This window comes from Rhipicephalus microplus, chromosome 1 (genome assembly GCF_043290135.1).
Source record: "Rhipicephalus microplus isolate Deutch F79 chromosome 1, USDA_Rmic, whole genome shotgun sequence".
NCBI lineage: Eukaryota > Metazoa > Arthropoda > Arachnida > Ixodida > Ixodidae > Rhipicephalus > Rhipicephalus microplus.
Genome location: NC_134700.1, coordinates 64,261,662 through 64,276,549, shown reverse-complemented (window position 1 = coordinate 64,276,549; position 14,888 = coordinate 64,261,662). Strand labels below are relative to the sequence as shown.

Genomic DNA, 14,888 nt, shown 5'->3' with positions numbered 1-14,888 from the left:
CATATAGTGGGGTGTTAAAATAATCTGTCCTGAAGAACGACACATCTGACGAATATTCCGACGTCCAGTCATCATTAGCTTCAGCGAACCGGAGTCGCTGATGGCGATGCGAAGGCTAAAGAACCGGCTTTCTTGCGACGGCAAGGCTTCGTAAGCTCGCTTCATGCAGTCTTCTGCGCTCAATGTCCGGCTCCCACGCAGACCGAGCTCTTCACAGATTGTCCACGCAGTCATAAAGGGGTCGGTTACTGCAGCGGCTACAATTAAAAGATCTTCTTGTGTATTTATGTTTCGGAACGGCACGTGTTGCATCACCTATGCGGCCTTCGTCACTAAACGCTGATTATCCTGCTAATAGTGGCAAATGGCTGATTGATTGTATCAGCAATTTCATGTCGGGACATCCTTTGAGCCATTAGAATTATGGCGAGGTGCTCATGCCTTGGCACTCTTCGAGACATTTTTATACACCTATTTTTAGATGCACGCTTTTAGATCAGCCCACGTCCAACACCGCTTAAAAGTATTGTAAATGTCAATGGCTGGGCCGCTCAAACTTCAGCTATAGCATTCTCATGCTGTTTCGCCTTGCTATCAACCTGACGACACGCTACTGCAGAATACATGAAAGAACCATAGATCGTCTAAAATTTCCAGAGCCTCTATTACAGAATTAACGTTATGTGTCGCTTTGGAAACAGTCCCATCAAAAAGTGTCCTTGCCTAAAAATTGAGTATTCTATATGACAAAATGTAAATTCTCGCTTTTTTGCAATGAAATGCCTTTCCTTGCGTTATGTCCACCCGCCTCTCTTGCTCAGAACACGCACAAATGAAATGTTTTGGCCAGTGTGCTTAAATTTAGGTGCACGTAAAGGAACCCCAGGAGGTCGAAATTTCCGGAGCTTTGAACTATGGCGAGCCTCATAATCAAATCGTGGCTCTGAGAAACTCAACCCCACATATTATAACACGCACAAATCTTGCTCTTCAAGACCACATATTCCGTGCAGCGTAAACCAAACAGAAAGGCACACTCTAAAGTGCAAGGACATTTGAATTCACGCTGTCTGAAAAGGAACAACGCCATCGCATCTCAAACTTATTTATTCTGCAACTTTTACTAACGCCACGAATGTGAGTTTGATCTTATTTTTATACATGTGATCTATTCTGAGCAGTAGCTGTGAACTCAAACTTCAAAGGTGCGTCAGCTGTCGCAAGCAATCGCTCGTTGTCGAGGTAAGTGTACGACAATGAACGCCATTGGCGCGTGCGATAGCGTAGCCAGGAGCGAAACGTGGCGAAAACGGGATGCCAAGTAAGTGCATTCGACCCGCTTGTTAGGAAGAGTGGAAACAGAAATTTACTAGTGGAACCAACACGTGCTCCATCTATTGTTAATTACAGGAAGCATATCAATTTCAACACTTGGTGGCACTAACCTGAGTCTAAGCGAGCCGAGGCCACGCGTCAGAGCGTTCGAGCTAAATTTGCTGACCGCTGTACTGGGGAAGCGTAGCCGGGTGAGTGCCGCAGCACCGGCAGTGGGAGGTTGTGTACACGTCCGGGAATATGAGGTGAAAGCGGGCAGGTGAGGGATACGTGTTTGTTTGAATTAGACGCAAAGTGGTGGCCTGGGCCCGGTTGAGCTGGGCTACGCTTCCGCACATGCTGTGGGATTGCCCGGCACAGTACAGACACACTAATTCCACGACCCTTTCGTCGAAGCTCCATGAGGCTCTGCAGAGCCCCGCTCTTTACGACGAAACCTGGGCGACCCAGCACGCCTGTGAGGCAGCGTCGAGGCAAGTCCTTGACGTCCCCTCATGGGAGGCTTAGGGCCAGCCACCTAAACCAGCTGGCTTCTTATAATAAAGTTTATTCCTCCTCCTCCTGTACTGGGGAAACTTCATGATGGAATCACTGGTCATGTGTGACGTCAAATGTTTGTTGAGATTGTTACAGGGAGAATAACTTTACTGGACGAAATACAAAATGAACTCGGGGCGGACAAGATGGTGCCAAGCTGGCTCTTACAGACTGACCACGACGTTTTCCTGCCTGTCCTCTTCGTCGTTCTCGTCCGCCCGTTACATGATTTCTCCGGCGGCTAGAGCACCGACCCGGTGCTAATAAGGAGGCACTGGAGTGATGTGACTTGAGTCGCGGAACATGTACTATGTCAGTGTGAGAGTGAATGATGGTGGGGTTTGTAGGAGTGATTTTGTAAGTGCCGTCAGGTACTAGGCGTAAGATGTGGTAGGGACCTGATTAGCGTGAGAGTAACTTCTCCAAAAGTGCAAGGAGGCGTGAGGGGGACCAAAGCAGAACGAGATTGCCGTGTGTGAGGTAAACATCACGATGGCGGGCGTCATATACGCTCTTCCGATTGTCCTGGGAGTCCAGTAGTCGTCGCCGAGCAACTTGGTTGGCCGCTTGGGCCTTCAATATTGCATCCCGAGCGTACTCAGACGTGTCATTTAGTCCGGTCGGCAGAAGCGTGTCGGAAGGTAGCACATGGTCACGGCTGAACAACGAAAAAAAAAGAGAGAAGCCAGCGGTGTCGTGTCTATGGGAATTGTACGCGAATGTTACAAACAGTAACGTAGTGTCCCACTCGCGGGGATCAGTGGAGACATACATGGAGAACATGTTGGTGAGAGTGCAATATAGGCGCTCCGTTAGACCATTTGTTTGTGGATGGTAAGCAGTCGAAAGCTTGTGCTTAGTTGCACAGGAGCGGAGGAGGTCATCAACCACTTTTGAAGGGAAGTAGCTGCCTCGGTTGGTGAGGAGTTGTTGAGGAGTGTCGTGGTGTAGGATGACGTCCTCCAAAAGTAAATCGGCCACATCAGTTGCACAGATGGTTGGAAGGGCCCATGTGATCGTGTATAGGGTAGCATAATTGGTTGTTACTGCAATTCACCGATTACCCGCAGCTGGAACACTACGTTACCGTTTGTGACATTCGCGTACAATTTTTTTCTAGACACGACGCTGCTGGTGATGAAGAGGACAGGGAAGAAGACGACGTGGTCAGTCTCCGCGAGCCAACGTGGCGCGATCTTGTCCGCCCTGAGTTCAATATTGCCTGTCTAGATCCGATATGAAGAATCTGAGAATGAACATTTCTTCAAACGATGAAGTGAATCAGATAACATTGTTTGGACTGTCCAGAAAACGACGAAGATGAGAACTGTATAATGCGCCAGTGCTGTAGGGCAGTTTTTATTAAGTTATATGCTTGGTTGCGTATTCAACCGCAGTTTCCGTACTCGAAGTACCTTTCAACTCCTTAACATGTATGTTGTGCGAAAGAAAGCCTATAGGATATCCAATGAAATAGGACATGACTGGAAAAAGAGTTGCAGCAAATGCAGAACGCTGGAATTTTGAGGTCCTAGACGTCGCCGTTTCCCTCACCTATAACTATATTTCTCAAGAGTGGCTCACTGCAGCTTTGTGCAGATTACCGGCAAATGAACAGAGCCCAAACAGAGCTCTATACATTCCAAATGCTCTTTGTTGAAGGCACAGAGGGATGCAACGGGTCTTTTCTTTCCTAATCGCCATGTGCAAAGGTTACTGGCTCGTACATCTCCCGGAACTATGAAAGAAGTACATGGCATTTGTTTCGCCATTTGATATTTGCGAATATAGGTGCTTGCCGTTTGGTAGGACGAAATCAGGCGCTTTGTTTCAGCGCACGACGTACAGTGTACCCAAACAGTTCACAGGATACTTTTGTAGTGTTTATGTCGATAAAAACCACATTTATTCACCACGGAGGAAGAGCACTGTTCCCACTTATCTCGGGTACTGAAGGCATGGAGCTACTCCCGCCCGAAAAAAAAAACAAGAACAGTGACTTCTTTCAGAAAAAAGTGGCTTTTCTTGGCAGGAACCGAACCTTAGTTATTCGAAGGTCGCACGTTCGGTTCCAGCCCACGGCAAGTTATATTTGAACACACTTTTCTTTCTTGACATTTACAATACGACTCGGTCTAATAACTTTCCCTGCACGTTCCTTGGCATTATTGTCTGTTAGATCTTATATTATTGTGTCAAACACAGAAAAACGAGCCCATAAGTATACACTTCTTTTCTTATTCATTAACGAGGGTCTTGTACTCACAGACTTGGTGCCTTTAGAGGGTATACGAGAAACTATGGGTCAGCTGCCAGCTCATAAGAAGTTCACGTGCCACGTGACGCCAAACAGACTACCAAAGAGTGTGCTACGCACACTCTTTGGTAGTCACTTTCAACGATGTCACTTTCAACGGCTGCAAAATTGAGGGCTATCATCGTACACGCTTAATCGTCAATGGATTCGAAATGAGCGATAGTTGTTCACTTGGCCAAATGTTGGCATGCTCCACTAAAATTGGTGACCAACAACTCAGTCGTCCCACGTTTAAATTGAATTATGCCGCGGTTAACGCAGATTTGTTGAGACAAGAGCACCAAAAGGTTGGCTTCAGCGATACCACTACTGTCATGGTCTATGTCGCTCTGTACAGTAACGAACATACTGGTGCGTGGTGGAAGTGTGACGGCGTCGTCGACAATGTGAAGCGCAGTCTTCTGCAGATCGGTATCTCTAGGCTTCGGGTCATAGTCGTCAGGAAACATTACGAGGCAGTTTCGAAGATTTATAACAGCGCCGTGCTCGCGAAGGAAATCCATGCCAAGGATAACTTTCCGGGAGCATTCGGGAAGCACAAAGAAAGAAGCAATGAACGTTGACTCACAGATTTGCAGCCTTGCGGTGCATCTCCCGATTGGTGTCAAGAGATGACCACCTGCTGTCCGAAGGTTTGGTCCATGCCCCCAAGGAGTCGTGACTTTCATGAGTTCAGCCACAAGTTCAGCGCTGATAACTGAGTAGTCGGCACCGGTGGTGACCAGAGCAGTCACTGGAAGAATGTCAACAAGAACGGCAATGTCAGCAGAAACGGGTTCGTCAGTGATGTGAGGTGTCCGCTGAAAGGAATCGTCGAAGGTCGGCGGATGGGTCGGAGGAGTCTGTTTTGACGATAGCTTAACAGCGGTCCCACCCCCGGAGGCCGCTGATTCTAGTTTCCTTGGCGTGGACTTGGGGACCTAGCGGATCGTCCCGCAACAACATCGGCGAAAGTAGAGTATTGATTCGCGGACGTAGAGCGTCGAGGAGATGGAGAGCATGATTGGCGTCGCTGAAGATTCGGAGACGGTAGACTTGCCAAGTATTCTGCGATGACGCAGGGTCGTTCCCGTCTTTGGGCCGACGAGCGTCTGGCCGAAATCCAGGTAGGCCCATCTGTCTGTACGAGCACGCCCGGTACAAGTGACCTGGTTCACCACAGTGGTAGCATAGTGGCCGATTATCGGAAGTGCGCCATATGCTAGATTTCCGCAAATTAGGTCGCAGATTCTCATAGTGTGGCAGGCCCGAGAAGTGCTGCGGCGTCTGCAGGCTAGTCGGTTGGGGGAAATAGCTGGCTGCGGGTGCAGGAGTGCGTACAGCTTCCATGTACGTTAGCAGAGGAGCTTCGAATGGAGGTGGCACTAATGGTCGTACCAGCTGCCGCACCTCTTCACAGACGACGTCTGTCAGAGCAGCCACTTGATGCTGTGAACGCACTGCTTGAAGATTTTGCAGCTCGTCGCGTACAATGCTACCGACTAGCTCAGCAAGGTCTCTCACGCTCGTGACATCGGGTGTTACCAAGGGTTCTGACAGACATGCAAGGTTGTCGGACCGCTCATACTGCGACGATCACTGTCTTAGCATTAGCTCCATTGTAGTCGCTTCACGGAGGAATTCCGCCACGGTAGCTGGTGGGTTTCGAACAAGTCCTGCAAACAGCTGCTCTTTGACACCCCGCATCAGAATGCGTACCTTTTTGTCTTCCGTCTTCGCAGAATCCGCTCGACGGAACAGACGAGACATCTCCTCAACGAACATGCCACGCTCTCATTTGTTCTTTGATTGTGGGAATTCAGGAGACGTTCGGCTTGTTCTTTCCGGTCGGCGCTACCATACGTGTTCCGCAGCTGAGCGCAAAACACCAGCCAGGTTGTCAAGGCGGCCTCGTGGTTCTCAAACCAAATACGCGCCGAATCTTCCAGGTAGAAATAGATATACCGGAGTTTCCGGTGCTCGTCCCACTCGTTGGCGATGGCGACTCGATCGTATTGGTCCAGCCATTCTTCAATGTCTTCGTAGGGCACCCCATGGAAGGGCTTTGGGGTTCGAGGGGCTGGTGGCCATGGAGCTGGTGGAGTCGCCGTCTGTTCAGTCTGGTTTGCAGTTGTAACAATTGCCATGGTTCTGGAGCGTTACGGAAGAGGGCCGAATTGGGGTGGTAGGCCTAGTTGTGACCGACTGCGTCAAAGGTTGGCTGTTTCTACCAAGGCGTTGATGTTAGGGCCGAGATCTTCCTCGTGGTAACAGTGCATAGACTATTACCCAGCGCCTCCACCAGTCTCACGTTACACCGTAACTGTAACTTTTAGATAATGGCACACAAGGGCGTCAAACTGATTCGAGCAACGGCAATACGACTTTATCGTTTTTCTCTGCACGCAAATCTTCGTCCTTCTCTGAACAGTGGCACATACAAGCCTGCCAGCATCTATGGAAATATTACTTTCAGAACTTGTACTAGTGGCAGTATGTTTGTGCAACGACACTTTCGGCAGGCGCCCAGCTGTTATCGTAGCAACCCGTACAAAACAGCGGTGTCAAAGTGCACATGGCTGCTACCATATCCGCCACACTTGCCGGCTGAAGGAAACTTCGGAGACTGTGACATTCAAGGGCCACGTGACTCTTTGTACTGCGCCTACTCTGCTTTTCGGGCGAGAGCGCTACAAACTGCTTCTGGATTCTCTCGGCGATGCAATAGCACTCTCGCCCTACCAATGGATGACAGTGCTCCTCCACCAGTTCGACCACTGGAACACGCCGGCTCGGAAGAGAGCACTTTCAGCGTGCTTTTGAGTGCTCCTGCTCTCCCAATGAAATTCGCCATCAGAGGCTTAGAAGCGGTTTGTGTGCACAGCGGATGCAAAGCTCTCCGAACAGGGTCTGATCAAGCAGGTTTAAAAAAAAACTTCTGGAGTGGAAGCGCCTGCCCTCTGGTGACGCCGATGGCCGCCATGTTGCTCCAGGCAAAAAACGTGCCGTCGGTCGTTTGGGCCCCCGCCGTTCGCGCCACTGAACAACTGCTGTCGCGTTTGTCCCTCGTTCTTTTGTTCTGTGCGGATTTTGTGCAGTTCTAAAGGAAGTTGACACGATTCCGGACGTTATGGTAAGCTCGTGTGTCGCCTTCGGCTGCACTAATCGTGCGAAGCAGAAGCCAGGAATCACTTTTCACGTGTAAGTACGCGGGAAAAAGCGCTTTCAATCGCTTGTCTCCTTCTGCGCGCTACCTCATTCGAGAAGCGCGGTTTCAGCTGAAAACTTACTTTCATTAGCATTTTTCAGCTGGCGAGTAGAAGTTGAATAACCTATTTTGTGCGTGTGGTACCGCGGGTTTCCGAAAGACAAAACGCTGCGTGACGCATGGCAGCGTGCTGTTCGGAGGGATGGCTGGGAGCCTAAGAATGCGGACGTTCTCTGCTCGGAGCACTTTGAAGCCAACTGCTTTGACAGGACGGGCCAAACGACCAGACTGCGACCAGGGAGCATTCCTAACATTTTTCCTGCGTTCCCTGCGCATCTTCAGAAACCAGTGAGTACCATCACGAATGTACATTTTCGTTACGGTAAATAGGCTATGGATTTCCGAATGTGTAGGCACAGTTTCTCGTTTCCTACGTGCTGTTCAAAATCACACCACTCTCTGACAAAGCGCACGTCACGTACACTTACTTGTCCAACTTTTTTTTTTCACTGTGCGTGCATAAATACGGGCACGCTGGCACGCTAAACTTCCGCACCGTAACTATAAAAAGATCCCCGAGGTAATAATCCCGTTTCTAGTCAGTCTAAGCAGTGGGTGGGACCATTATACCCGGCTTCTGAACTTTGGAGCATAACTGATTTTTTTTTCTTGCAGGCGAAAAGAAAGCGAGAGGCCCCTAAGTGTCGGACTGCGCTGTCACCTGTCGTCAGTGCTGAGGCAGCGGTTGAAATGCCATCTGAGCCTTCTTCGCCGGCGAAGGATTGGTACCGTTCCAAGGCAGAGGAGTCTGCACGAGAGAGAGGTTCTCCAACTAAAGAAGAAAGTTAAGACACTGCAGCAATCCAAAAGAAGGCCTGTCCAAAAGAAGGCCAATCCAAAAGAAAGACGGTGGTCTGGTGGCGCCATCGAAAGACGTCTTGAAGATCTGCCACACTGTGGAAAAAGGGCTTCGTGCCCTACAGGTTCAATGTAAGGACCGAAAATCGTTGCATGCAAACAGTGATCGCCTCATGGTAGAGGTGTTAACGGAGGTGTTTGAACAAGCATTATTTTCTGAGTTTGAGCCTCATCTGTTGGACTGCGATCCACTCGACAATCACATATACGTTTTGGCAAAAAAGATTGCCAACCTGTATATAACAATCAGGCTTCACCACATTTTCAAAGAAATCAACCGCAAGAACTCGCGCAGTGGGGTACGAACCCAGCTGACAAGGACTATTATATTTAAAAATCTGTAAGGTACAGATGAGAACCAGCGTTGAACAAAGCGGAGCAGCTGGTATATTCTATATTTTTTGCAATTTTAGTGTGTTGTTATAGAGTTGCCTGATATAACCTGCGTTTTGGGAATCAGGCCATTTTCGTGTGAATTGTTTCTGTTTTATTGTATGTGCTTTTGGAAATTGTATAAAGCCTTGAATGAATAAAAACTCATATACCCCTGTGTTGCTTCCACCGTGAGCCTCATTTCGAGAATTGCAAGCGAATCCGCACTTACAGCAGCTAACCGTTGTAATGCATATTCGCTAATACGTAATCGCGTACGGCTCACGTGTAATATCGTAACTGATGGCTTTGTACAGATCTTGTTTATCTAACACGAAGAAAAAAATGCGAGTGAAATTAATTACACTAAGTGCCCTGTTTCATTCGAAAAAGCCGCCACGGAAGCGCGCTGGATACGTTGTCTGCGCTCTCTCTTGCCTGGAGCAAGATGGCCGCCAACCGGTTTCCCCGGCTTCACCCGCTTGCGTAGGCGTGAATAGGGGACCTCCACTCCAGAAGTTTTTTTTAAACCTCCTTGGGTCTGATACACCTTGAAGAATCTGGGGAATAGACCCAATGGACGTCGTCTTCACTCGTTACACCGGTTTACCTCAGCATGCACGTATCCATGCACTTCTTCTGGGTATCGTTATAATAAACGTCAGCCGTCGTTCCAGTGCACCAACCACGTGTTCCCCTGCATACGACGTTCATTGTGTGTATTCGCTATGTTCAAGTTGTATCAGATCCTGTTCGAAAAGTTAAGCGCACTCTGGCCATGCCAACAGTTTTTAAGCCCCGTCGTCAAGGCACGTGAAAATGAAGAACCGCACACCTGCAGATGATCAGTCCACACACCTACACACCTGCAGACAATGCAGGAATTGTGAAAAGACTTCGCCGCGCCGTGGTGGTCCAGTGGCTTAGGTACTCTGCTGCTGACCCGCAGGTCGCGGGTTCAAATCCCAGCTGCAGCGGCTGCATTTCCGATGGAGGCGGAAATGGTGTAGGCTCGTGTGGTCAGATTTGGGAGCACGTTGAAGAAGCCCAGGTGGTCGAAATTTGCGGAGCCCTCCACTACGGCGTCTCTCATAATCATAAGGTGGTTTTGGGATGTTAAACCCCACATATCAATCAATTGTGAAGACACTTCGGTAAAATGGGCAGTAAATGGGCAGTAAATGATAAGAAACGGCGCGAAAGCAAACATTAGTTTAGTCACCCATTCAATGCGTTTGTAGACGGAGCTTGTCGAACACAGCTGAACAATAGGGAACTTTGTTAATTAAAGTTCAGACAGAGTAAACCATGACAATCATGAATTCACCCGGCTTTTGGAATATCATACCGGTCCGGAGGTCTATGAAAGCGCCACATCTGCGATGGTGGACTACTGGTGCCACGAGACGGTGGTACGTCGTTATAAGAATAGCTAGATGCACCGCAGAGAAACGTTGCCGCAGAGGAGCCAGGCACAGCACTACTCCTCCTGTTTGGAAGCCATGCCTTTCGACTCGGAGCAGCAGTTGCCTTGGACCTTCTATCGCGAATATTTTTCCGCGTTGAAGACGACGGTGGCAAATATTACGGTGTTGTGCAGAATTGGCGGAAAAGAGTACTCTACTTGCAAGACGTCTTCATAAAACCTGCGGAAACATCTAGAGGTAAGTTTTCTCATTATAAATGCCAAGATTCCAGTTTTGGGCGTATGTGTCATTGTACGTAATCAATTATGCCGATCAAGTTGAAATTACTGCATTGAACTGAAACTTTTGTTGTGCGCAGAAAAAACATCCGACTGCACTGAAGGAGTTCGACTCCAAGAAGAGAAAAGCCGAGCATGGTCCCACCGTGGCAGACAAAAGACACGCGGGTGGTAGCTCGACGCAGACCCTGGAGTCCTGTCTTACAGCAACAACTAGTCGACCCAGGGCTCTATCACAAAGTCGCTTAGACAGGGTGATCGTGAACTTCGTAATCTGCGACATGCAGTGCTTTTCAGTCGTTGAAAATGAAGAGTCTTGGTGCTTTATTAACGCACTGCATCCATCGGCAACGGTAATGAACAGGAAGTGATTGGTCAATCAGATCGACATCCTCTACAGGGAGCAAAACGCGTCCCTCATCGCCGCCTTGGAGAAGGCATCGATGGTCTGCTGCACAGCTGACTGCTGGACAGCCTGAAACAGGTGAGGCTCTTAGTGTAGGCTATAAACAGCACGCTGCACGTTTGATTTTCACAGGGTCTGAATTTGCGAGGTTCCTTCAATCTCATAAAACAACGGAAGATTCGTTCAGAGATTTTGTCACCCCGTGAATATGGGTGTATTACGTGTCGCAGGTTGCCGCGAAATGTACTTGCGAAATATTTGCAGAACTATGTCGCTTCGTGAAATTTGCAAAGTGTAGTGCCCGGTAAGACAGTCATTTATGATATGTTTCGTAAGCCAAATAAGCAAATTGTGTAAGTACGATTAAAAGTTTTAAGCAGGCGAGTAAGCACAGTATGCATCTTGTGTGGCACAAGCTTTTGTGGTAAACAAAAAAAAAGAGAAAAAAGAAGACATATGAATCTGAGTAAATCAAGGCTCAAGAAGCGAATCTAGCTTAAACGCTTATTATGGAAAGCATTGCTCACCTTCCTATCTAGTCAAGGTGGATTCTAAATTATAGGGCAATAGTTTGTAAACATGCAAAACAGCGCCCGCAACGCAATGCAGCTAGGATATTTGCGTCCACGTAATTGGTGCGGTAGTTGCAAACTTGTGGAGGTCCCTTCCTCCATTCTAATGACCAGACTGATATCGCTAGTTTTAATATTGACCATTCTCTTTTTCTTCTTCAATTTCCATAGAGGCTTCCTGGGTGTGACGGTTCACTACATAGATGAAGAGTCTTTAGAAAGAAGATCCACAGCGCTTGTGTACCAGAGGCTCACAGGTCATCACACCTACGACGTAATCGTGACAGCGCTCCACGCAGTATTTGTGGAGTACAAGATTCTGCACAAGATATGCATCGTCATCATGGACAATGGTTCGAACTTTGTGAAAGCCTTCAGGTAGGTTAAAAGGCTGCTTCTGTTTTAATCTCATTGTATACACCGAGGTTGCCTATTTTTATTATCACATCCTTCCCAAAAAGACTCTAAATTAAGGTGAAACTTGACTTCAGCTGCGTTCTTTTTATGATCGCAATAAATTAATGAGCCTGGCATGCTGCAATCGCTAATCTCACTGACTATGGAGAGTTGCGCGCATGCGCTCAACTGTTGCATACTAAGGCACATTTTGTGACCATATAGAATTTACGACAAACGTCTGCATATCCTTCGCGAATCTAAATGTTCATGTGGTCAAGAATTAGAACACAAATACGTTCTACAGAGATATTATACAAAGCCCCGAGACTAGAAAAGACGAGAGGCAAATGCAATGCACACACAACAGAAACTTTACGCTTTGTGTCGTCCCTCGTATTTTTAGAAGACCTGGATTTCTGTTTTAATAAGATATTTGCAATTTTCTAAAGCCCATTATTGTGCTATATTACATATTAAGGCTACTGATCATCGGTGCCATACAATATTTTTTTTTTCTGTTAGAAGCGTACCACAGATGTAAACCGCCTCAAAAACGTGCAGAGTACGAAAGTTCCGAGGAAGCTATTTTCCGGCTTTGTCTGAGAACATAACATGCAAATGGATGTTCCGGCCTGTAGTATAGTCCTTGCGAGCTACACAGCTACCAGCTATTTAAGAAGCGCCACGTGCTAACTGAGTAGAAATTCGCAATTGCAGTAGAGCCTACGCTCCGCAAACTTTTGGGTGCATTTATACGTCTGCTTGGGAATAGTCATTGCGTTTATCTTTATTTGTTAATGGATATTAACCTTCACTCCTTTCTTGCTTTTTCTAACAGTGTTATTGTTAAGGAAGTGCTCTGTCTTGTCCCATATTTTTTCGTCCAGCTCTTGGCACATTTATTTCATACTGCTTAACTAGTTAGTCAATAAAATTATATGGATGCTGTATAAATAAGTTGAACCTCCACCAGCTCATTTCCGCGCTAACTTGTTGGACATTTCCATTTTTCGGGACACGGGGTCTTTGGAGAAGCTGAACGGGACCAAGATTTTGTGGCAAATAACATCACGGAGGTACTGGACAGTGGCTCGAACAATGATTCCTCTCAAGATATCCACTTACCACGGCACAGAAGGTGTGCCGCGCACACCCTAAACCTCGTCGCTTCGGTGGATGCCGAAAATGCCGGCAACAACGGGACCTACCGCGAAATGGCGAAGACCGTTTTCTCAAAACTGAAGACTCTTTGGAGGAAACAAAGCCAGTCTGTGCAGGCTGCCGAAGCAATAAAGGCTGCCTTGGGGAGGCACCTCCCTGTAGTGAATGCAACGCGATTGAATTTGTTGTTCAACGCCATGAAGTACGTAAACGAAGTACCGAAAGAGAGGATGGACGCAACGTTCGACGCACTCTCGTTGCCACGATTGCAGCATGAGGAATCTATGTTCATTGATATATAGTGCAAGGTATGTTTTGATTATTTGTTTAACATGATGCAGTGCACTGACTATATCTTTTATTTTTCCAGGCGATGTACGCTGTGACAAAGGCGCTGGATATACTACAAGGGGAACAATATATGTACATGGGCGTCCTGCAGCCAACACTTCAATCTCTACTGTGGTATCAGCGATCCCTCCCACCGCTGAAGTACTGCACACCCCTTGCTAGCAGTCTTCAGGACGCAGTCAAGAAAAGGTGAGAGAAATTTCCTGTGCCTATCTCCTTGCTGTCCTATCTCATCGCGTGCTCTTGCAGGTGTGCATATGCATTAGTACCACGGATTGTCCGTGGTATGTGAAATTGTCCGTGGTATGTGAAAAAGTGAAATGTTTTCAACATGGTCATGCATTGTTTCTGAAACCTTTTTCAATACAGGTTTTCTAGAATTTCGGAGGATGCCGATCTGGCCCTGGCAGCAACGGTACATTCAAAGTTCAAACTTTTCTGGATGACTGAAGCGCGGAAAGCAGCGACAATACGACTTCTTGAGGAAGAGCGTCAAGCTCTAGAAGCAATTTTCAATGAAAATGCAGCCGCCAGCGAAGGAACCGATGAAGACGACGTGTTTTTTCAGTTGCCTCAATCCTCCCTTTCATGCTCCGAGGTGCAACAATGGCTCAGCGATCCCGGAACTCACATCGGCGAGCTGGCGAAATACCCTAAGATTAATAAGATTTTCATTGAGCGAAATACGAGGATTCCGTCCAGTGCGCCGGCTGAAGGGCTATTCAGCAAAAGACGCGACATTTTGTCCATCAATAGGGGAAGCTCTCTGATGAAAACTTTGAAAAGCAACTCATTTTAAAGTGTAACGAATTTCGCAAGTAAACTTCTTTGTCACCAAGTGTGCATAAACAACAACAGTAACAACAACAACAACAGCAACAACAACAACAACAACAACAACAACAACAACAACAACAACAACAACAACAACAACAACAACAACAACAACAACAACAACAACCACAACGAAAAACTGATGTGGCAAAGTGAGCCTTACAGAACGATTGATTATATTGGCCAACATTTAGGTTTTTTTTTCGTCTAGGGTTTCACAACATGCAACTTTCATTACCTGCATGCCTTCCTACGCCATTATTCATTCAAATCGATCATTTTTTTGTAATCAATTACTTATTTTATACAGTAACGAAAAAATAACGACGTTACCTTTTCACTGTGACTGTAACAAGTTACTTTAAAAAAATCGGTAACTGTAACGGTAACAGAGTTACTTTTTTGCCTTCAGTAACTGTAACTGTAACACTGTTACTTTTACTGGTAACGTGCCCATGGCTGCTTGTAGGTAATGTTTTTGGTCGAATTCAAAGTTTATATGTTTAAGTACAAGATTTAGGAGCACCTCTAAAGCGCTTTCGTCGAACTCACTCGTCGATTTACTTTTTTCATAGGCGGCGATTGTGGCGGCGATTCCTTCCGTGTGGGGAATATTTGTGTACAGTGATGAGACATCCATGGTGACCTAATAGCACTCTAGAGGTGCCACAAGTTTTGAGACTTCTCGAAGGAAGTGGCTGGTATCTTTAATATATGATGGGAGTGATTGTGGGATGTGCCTAATGAGAAAGTCAATGAAACTAGAAATTTTTCAGTAGCAGTACCGTTGCTGG

General features: G+C 47.1%; 1 protein-coding gene and 2 pseudogenes across 2 annotated transcripts in view; all 3 read left to right on the top strand.

Annotated features, from left to right (window-relative positions):
• LOC119177993 (lipase 3) overlaps positions 1-14,888 on the top strand; it is a 293,263-nt gene that overhangs the window by 104,667 nt on the left and 173,708 nt on the right. The window lies entirely within an intron of this gene.
• On the top strand, positions 10,169-10,859 carry LOC142767924 (uncharacterized; annotated as a pseudogene).
• On the top strand, positions 12,963-14,082 carry LOC119178723 (uncharacterized; annotated as a pseudogene).